Source organism: Vigna unguiculata, chromosome 1 (genome assembly GCF_037176805.1).
Source record: "Vigna unguiculata cultivar grain cowpea cultivar isolate G323 ecotype 2 chromosome 1, ASM3717680v1, whole genome shotgun sequence".
Lineage (NCBI taxonomy): Eukaryota > Viridiplantae > Streptophyta > Magnoliopsida > Fabales > Fabaceae > Vigna > Vigna unguiculata.
In genome coordinates, this window is record NC_140792.1 from 47404614 (window position 1) to 47413141 (window position 8528).

An 8528-nucleotide genomic window follows, 5' to 3' on the forward strand; every position below is an offset into this window, starting at 1 on the left:
ATGTGGTCCTTTGTGTGCCTATTTTGGAATTTTTATATTTTAAATTAACATAATCATAATTCTATTTACAAAAAAAAGCGTTATTTTGTTTAAAAATTTGTATATATACAGCATTAATATCTCTTTCCCAATGGTCTATTTTGAGAGAAATTACGTGTCATCGCCTATTAGCTCAGCTGGATTGATCACCGTGCCAGTAACAAGAAGGTAGTAGCAGGTTTGGGACCTGCATGGGCCATCACTGTCTTCTCATTTCATTTTCCATTTGCTTTTTTACAAAAGAAAATTCATTTGCCATTTTGGTTTTTCTAGGCAGTATTCATATTCAATTTCTCATTTATACCATTCATTCAAACTGGGAGTGCAAAAGTAGGTCCAAATAATTGATTCATTCAGACAATGGGTGCGATGTGTTGGTAGTTTTCAAGTCAGACATGATAGTTCATGAATAAAGATGGAATATTTTGATTGATTGGAGCAAGGAAATAATCTATTCCATAAATTTTTTAAAATCATGCTTTTGCAGAGAGAGGTAAACCAAAGAGGTATGGTATGGTCACAAGAACCAAATTGATGGGATCAAAATGAGTACTTTGAAATGAAGTAGTTTGGCTGTATAGCATGAGTGCAGCCAAAAACCATTAAATCAAGTAGTTTTGTGTATTGTTTTGTGCCCTCTATCATAACATGTTTAGTTTTTTCAGTTGTGCTTTCTTTTCCATTTCCTACTTCACTTCCAACACATGAACTCAGAATTTAAGGTCAAGCACATGGAAACAAAATCACTGCTTGCCAAATTTAACCACATGAAAACATCTACGAGCCAGGTAAAAGCACCTCACCCTTTTTCATTTATCTGTTCCCTGATGTTGATTATTTTTGTTTCCTTAACTCTGTTGAACTTCTTTTTTCTTTTTTAAGTGTCAATTCAACTCATTACCCGGGAGTACTTTGGTTTCGTTAAACCTTTTTTTCTTCTTTCTATTTTTGCTGTTAAAGATAAACGTTTCAAATCCATTTCTGTTCCCTGAAAAATGAAAAAGTTGTTTAGGTTGTCTTATTCAATAATAATAATAATAATAATCAATTATTTATGCTATAAAAGGTACTTGCATAAGCTTTTCAAGCATACACAAACGAAGTGGGATAACCTTATCCCCCTCCAGAAAAAAAAAAGTGAGGGAAAAGAATGGTGAGAATTTAGTTTACATGAAATGTGAGTAGAAAGTGATGTTTCCAATATTAAGTATCAATAAACTTGGATCACGAGCATTAAATATAGAAAGATTCATCTTTAAGACTTTCCATATATCTATCATTGTAGGCTTTGGAGAAACTATGTTTAGCATGATTGATAAGTGCAGACAATTTCCATTTTCTGCAAACCAGACTTTAGAACAAGATTAAATATTTATAGACTCAAAGGTTTATGCTGAAAAGGGAAAATTAAAATATTCTTTTATATATGGAAAACAATGATGATGCACCAAAAATTGACATTTTATCTTTTGTCGGTAACCTTTCACCAAAATATTTGCTTGAAATGTAAAGAATGGAAAAGATTAATGAGTAAAGTATTGAGCACTAGGTGAAGAGGACCTGATGCTTTTTTAAGAATAATAAACATAAAATGACCCTCTATCTTTAGCATAATGCAAACCACCGTTGGTTGGAAATGTCGACACGTGTGATTCAAGAATTATATGAATAATATGCAAAAATGACAGTACAACATTTTCAAACTATAGCTATTTTTACTCATATTCTGGGTTGAAACTGAAAGGGTAAAAAACCCCTGGATTTTTAATTTTACCAGACACACGCAATGTAACCCGTTGTTGGATGCAGAACAAAAGAAAATTTTGTAATTTTTTTCCCATTTGATCTGTAATTAAACAGAATTAGATGATTTTTTTGTGTTTTTTTTTGTTGTTTCTATGGGACCGTGTGAGAAAAGAAGAGAATGAAACCGACTTTGAAAATTGATTTGGATGGAGAATAGTGATTATAAAAGGGGGAACAAATGAGTAAATGTCACTTCAAAGAGATGGTGGAAGATGGAAGATTGAAAAGGGTGTGGAAGAAGATAATTCAGCATCCATCTCCACAGTGAAAATAGACCCATTTCTTTAATTCTTTCGATTCTTTCTTTTTATTTTATTTTTCCCACTGAACCAAACTGTTGGGGAAATGCCGAAAGCAAGGGAGGAATAGTGATGAGGACACCCAACCCTTATACTTTTTTCGGTTCACCCAATAAGAGAAGAAATTCAAATTAAGATAATAATACATAAAAACTGTAAAATCTTCAACTTTAATTAATGATGGATAGGTTTAAATTTTATTATATAAATACTCATAATTTGTAATACATGCATCTGCATAAAAAAATACTCAACTAACAAACCAGCCAAGGTAACAAAGTATTTGTCACCAAGATTTAAAAAAGAAAGAAAGTATCTTTTATTTTAATTTGGATCCACTGAAGGCAATAAATTTTATTGGTGAATATTCTGTGACGTAATTAAAATCCACCTGATGCAGTTTTCGAAAATAGAATTAAAACATCTAGATTTCATCGGAAAATTCGTACTATTAAACATAATCAACTGAAATTAATTAATTTATCATTTTTTAATCTGAATGTTAATCATAAACCTTTATCACTTAATTGTTAGAAATTTAAATGTTAACACAACATTTATATTTAAAAAAATAAAAAAATAAACAATATATTTTAAATTGAAAGTCACGTTACTTATTTAGTAAATCCTCTCCAAAAAAAAAACTCTATAAGAAATATCTAAAAGTTTTTTTTAAGAACGACCGAAACTAGTTGTATAAAAAAAGATATTCAAAGATCCATCAGTTTACTTTTTATCTATAATTCTATATTATTATTATATAAAGAGATTTTTTTAGTGTTATATTTTGTTTTCAATTTTATCCTTTAAATATTTTTTAAATCAAAATAATTATTCTACCAATTTTATCTTTTAAGTGTTTTTTTTCTTTTTAAATTTAACCGTTTTTTTCCTAAAATTTAAATATTCTTTTAAATTAAAAAACTATTTATAATTAATACAAAATTATCTAACAAAACAAAAAATCATCTAAAATAAAATTATTTAAAATTACTTTTATAATTATAATAGTAGTAATTTATTAATTTTTGTTATTATAAAAAAAAAAAAAAAAAACACCACATGTGTATAGAAAGCTTGAAATTTTGGGATTGGGAGAGACGAGAATATGAAGGTGATAAAGATTCTTTCGAAATTAAACGCTTTAATAAAAGTTTTGGGCCTGGATGAGCCACATGGGCTCTTAAGACACCGATCCAAAAATGTCATGATAGTTCATACAACTCATTTGAATTAGGCAATTCCGTTGAGTACTCACATGTTTTCTTTGTGCACACTCTTAAGCATAAAAAAGAAAAGGTGCAAATTGTCCATAGGTAAAAAAATATTTTGAATGACATAACGTAAAAAAAAAATTAATTTAAAAAAATTATTCATAATTTACTTTTACATTGCATAATTTAAAAATGGATATTAAACTTCACAACTAGAAATCCGTTTATAAATTACATAATCTGTTCTAAAATATAGAATTTGTGAAGTATAGTGTTTTCTGATCATACAATTTGACAACACACTATAGATTATATGATTTGAAAATATAGAATATTTTTCTTAATTTAAAATTACATTTTGAATTGTGTAGTCTCAAAATAATATAAAATATTGAAATTTTAAAATACATTATCAAATTACATAATGTAGAATATAGTTTCAGATTAAAAATATATTTTAAATTATATAATTAATAAAATGCTTTCAAATTCTATAATCCAGAAATCTAAACTATTAAAATTTAAACTTTTCTAACATTTCCATAAAGATGCATGAAGAAAGTACGGATGTGAAGGAGGAAAGACCTTCATTTGAAAGTCCAGTGGCATGAAAACAAGAAGGCCCAAGTTTAAGATCCTACTGCACGGGCTTTTGTCTGAGGTTTCAACACCCATAGATGTTGGCCCAATATCGAGCCCAAAAGAAACAACAAAAGACCATCCCGATATTAGGAGTTTGTGTGATTAGACTAGAAAACACCAATTCGAAGTTTAATAGTTCAATCGTAGTGAAATTGTGGTGGAATTGATAAAAATAATAATAGTAATTAAATAATATTGGATAAATATAATATTATAATATAGTAATACTAAATACTAAAAGTATTATATTTTATACTTAAAGTATACAGTCTAAAAAATAAATTTAAAGTACATATAAAAAATTAAATCAAATATGTCATAATACTTAGGCTTATGTCTAAGTATTTAAAAAAAAAAATATTACCGATTTTTTAATTATTGTTTTTGTAAAATTATTTTTTTATTTATCCACTAAGAACTGGTTTTTAGATTGGTTTTAACTTTAAACTGGTTCAACGATCCCAACAGCGTGATTTAGAGAAAAAAAAAGGTTAAAAAAATGTTGTACATGCAAGGAATTTCAGAATGCTAATAGTTCACATTTTATTATATGAAGAAAATGAGAGAAGGACGAAAATCCTTTGATGATAATTAGTAGGGAAGTTGTGACTGTAGAGTTGATTTTTAATACCAAATACTATGAATGAAGGTTATTACTAAAAATTCTTCTTCTTTCAATGGGGAATATTCCTTTCTGCAATTGGGAAATTACTATTATTAGCTTACGAATATTGGTGCTTAATTAAAATGTAATATACCAATTATTGATGGGAGAATAAAGTTTTCGATATGTAATAGAAATCATGAAAGTGTAGTGAACATCGATTTTTAAAGGTGTGCCAATTTTAGAGTCACATATTTAAGTTAAATAAAAGAATTCAACATGTTTTATTTTTCATAAAACGAAACTCTTCACCTTTTCACTTTGGATTCCACTTTCACCTTCGAGAGAATTCGCACATAGAATTGCATTAGTAACACAAATAAAATGGCTCCTAAGTTTCAGAGTCGCAGTGTCACGAGAAAACTTCAAAAAGAGAAAAGCCAAAAAAGAAGAAAAAAATTTGTGCTGAAATCTGAAAAGGAAAAACCGAATTTAACGGAAAAAATAAAGCAAATCCTGGAAAAAATGTGGCAAACAAAAAGCTGTTTGAGTCAAATATTAACTTGATTAACGTGGATCAACACTTTGGTCTTTATTCATGGTTGTAGTAGGACCCCCAAGTCATAGGTTCATTGGGAGCATGAGATATTAATTCATTTATCACCATTTCCACTTTCCAATAAATTTGCATATATTTCCTTGTCATCATTTCCGATATATTTCCTGAATAATAATTGCTCCATCATGTTACCAAGCAACAATCCAAAAACGATCATAATTACATTCTCCTACTTTTTTCAAATTAGGTATGAACTACAAAAATATGGATTATAATAAACACAAGAACCTGAAAAAAAGAAACCTTTGGATTAGATTTTCTGTCATTAGAGAGCAGAATAATAATAGTATAAAAAAGTTGAGTTGTGTTTCAGGAAAAGTCATTGCAATGCATCTCAACGTAGGTTTACAAGTTTAAAAGGAAAATGTGAGAGAGTGGAAATTCTGTTACACCCATTTACTGATAAAATTCAATTTAAGAAACAATGTAATGCAAAAATGTGAGAAGAGTTATTAATGAATTAACGGCTACTGAAAAACAACATAATACATCCTTACATGATGTTACTTTTTGTTTATTGACTTTCCAAAGACCAAGAACACAGGATGATGCAAAAAGATGAGAATCCCAAATCAACGCAGTTCTCATTAACTTGGATATGCAGCCGAAAGAACATTAAATAAAATAATTTAAAGTCGGTAGAAAAGGTAGTATCCGCCGTTGACAAATCTGCATGCTTTACCAAATGAACTTACAGATAGGAAAAAGCTTTATACCAGCACTGCAATATAAAATATGTATTCAACCCAATCATATGAAAACGAGTCAATTACAAAACAAAAACACATTACAATATACCTCAGTAAAAGCATAATGTATCGATACAAACTAACATCCTTGGAAATATTAGGACCAAAAGCTTCATCATAAGATGCTAAAAGGACGGTACTGCGTGGAGCATATGAAATTGAATTATCACAATGCATTAGTGTTAGTCTTCCCAACCAAAGTTATCTTAAAGAATCATGACCTCTGCAGAAAAAAAGAAGAAACTCTAAATCTTACAAGCACGACGAGGAATGGTATAGTAAATAGGATAAGAGAAGAGTTAATGAGTGAAGAAAGTAATGATGAATTCTGTTTTTAAGTCAGGAAAGGAAATCCATTGATTTCAACTTCTGGCCATCCTTTATCCAAATTCATACCATTTTCTATTTCTGTTGAAACATATAGATCATAGATTCAAGAACGTTAGTTAGTGTGAGATAAAGACTACAGTGTAGAATATGAAGGGGTTGTGTAGCTAGGGTAGTAGTGATTAAACGTGCATATTCCTATTTGAAACGCTTCCGTTGGTGGTAACAGTTCATTATTCGATAATACACTGACGATATACGCAGATACTATTTGTCCACAAAAAGAACATGTAATTGTAAGAAAAGACAGTGTCGTAGTAGCAGTCGTATGTAACTGTTGTGGGTTTGAAGAATTTGAAATAGTTGAGCACATGATTAATCTGAAATAAGTGTTGATTTTGGTTAATTTGGTCGGAATGATGTGGATCCGTGGAGGGCAAAGGCATATAAAGTTTTGTTATTTAATGGAAAAAAAGAGTGATGAGTATAGTAGGTATAGGGACATGAATTGGAGAGACAGGTATCTGAAATGAAGCAAAGGGAGAGGGAGGTGAAGAAAAAAACAAAGAGAAAAGATTTATATATGAAGGAATTTGGATGAGAAGGTGGAAACGGAAATGACTGGTCATCACTTCACCCAACAGACAGAAAGCAAAGCCAGCACAGCTGTTTTACTATTTTTGTTTTTCATATTCATTTTTCTTGCATAAAGCGATGCCCCCAGAATCTTCACACAAATCTTTCACAGTTACTCACTCGCCCCCAACAAATAAATACCACCCTCAGAACACAAACCTAACCTATGCTTCAAACTTCAAACTGCCAAAAATGGTGCGTGTCAAAGAAGCTCACGTTGTCACACCGTCAGAACCCACACCCAACACTGTCCTCCCACTCTCAGCACTCGACTCGCAACTCTTCTTGCGCTTCACAATCGAGTATCTCCTTGTTTACAGGCCCGCCCCGGGCCTCGACCGGGCTTCAACCGCCGCTCGTTTAAAAACCGCATTAGCTAAAGCGCTTGTTCCTTATTATCCATTTGCTGGAAGAGTCCGGCCCCAGCCCCAGGGGCTGGGCCTCGAGGTCGTGTGTCGGGCCCAGGGCGCTGTCTTCATCGAAGCCTCTTCCGAACGCTACAGTGCCAATGATTTCCAAAAGGCCCCCAAAACAGTGGCCCAATGGAGAAAGCTCTTATCCCTCTACGTCACTGACGTCCTCAAAGGCTCGCCGATTCTCGTCGTCCAGCTCACGTGGCTCGCCGACGGGGCCGCCGCCGTCGGCGTCGGAATCAACCACTGCATCTGCGACGGCATCGGCAGCGCTGAGTTTCTGAATTACTTCTCCGATTTAGCGTCGGAGAAATGTCAGGGTCTGGGTCTCGGTGTGGGTGTGGGTGTGGATCCGAAGCCGAAACCGGTTTGGGATAGACATCTTATGAATCCGGATAACCGAAGCGAGGCGAATCCAGCGATGCATGCTGAGTTTTGTGGAGTTCCTGATTTGTGCGGGTTTATGAACCGTGTGACGAGCAGGCTGAAACCTACTTGCATTGTGTTGGACGAGAGACGCATCGAGGCGCTGAAGCGCGCGTGCGGAGGAGCGTCGTGCACGTCCTTCGAGGTGGTGGCCGCGCACGTGTGGAGGAGCTGGGCTCGGGCGTTGGGGTTTCCGAAGAACCAGACGCTGAAGCTTTTGTTCAGCGTGAACGTGCGGAAGCGCGTGAAACCGGGTTTGCCGGAGGGGTACTACGGGAACGCGTTTGTGTTGGGGTGCGCGCAGAGCAGCGCGTGGGAGTTGGGGGAGAGAGGGGTGGCTCACGTTGTGAGTGCGGTGAAGCGTGCGAAGGAGAGGGTGGATAGCGAGCACGTGCGGAGGGTTGTTGAGTTGGTTTCCGAGTCAAGGGCGAGTCCTGACTCGGTGGGGGTGCTGATTCTGTCGCAGTGGTCGAGGCTGGGTTTGGAGAGGGTTGAACTAGGCATGGGAAAGCCTCTGCATGTGGGACCCATTTGCTGCGATAGGTACTGTTTGTTTCTTCCGGTGACCGGAGAACGCCACAGCGTGAAGGTCATGGTGGCCGTCCCCACCGCCGCCGTTGACAATTTCCATCGCTTCCTCCGGGAATCCAATTCATGACCCAACCACAACCTCCTATGTTACGTTGACCTCTGTAATTATTCCGTTTTACAAAAATAAATAAATAAATTTTCAATTTTCCTCTTCTCAATAAAA

At 34.0% G+C, this 8528-nt stretch overlaps 1 pseudogene; it reads left to right on the forward strand.

Annotated features, from left to right (window-relative positions):
- The first annotated feature begins 6808 nt into the window (after window positions 1-6808).
- LOC114173378 (alcohol acyltransferase 9 pseudogene) lies at window positions 6809-8528 on the forward strand (annotated as a pseudogene).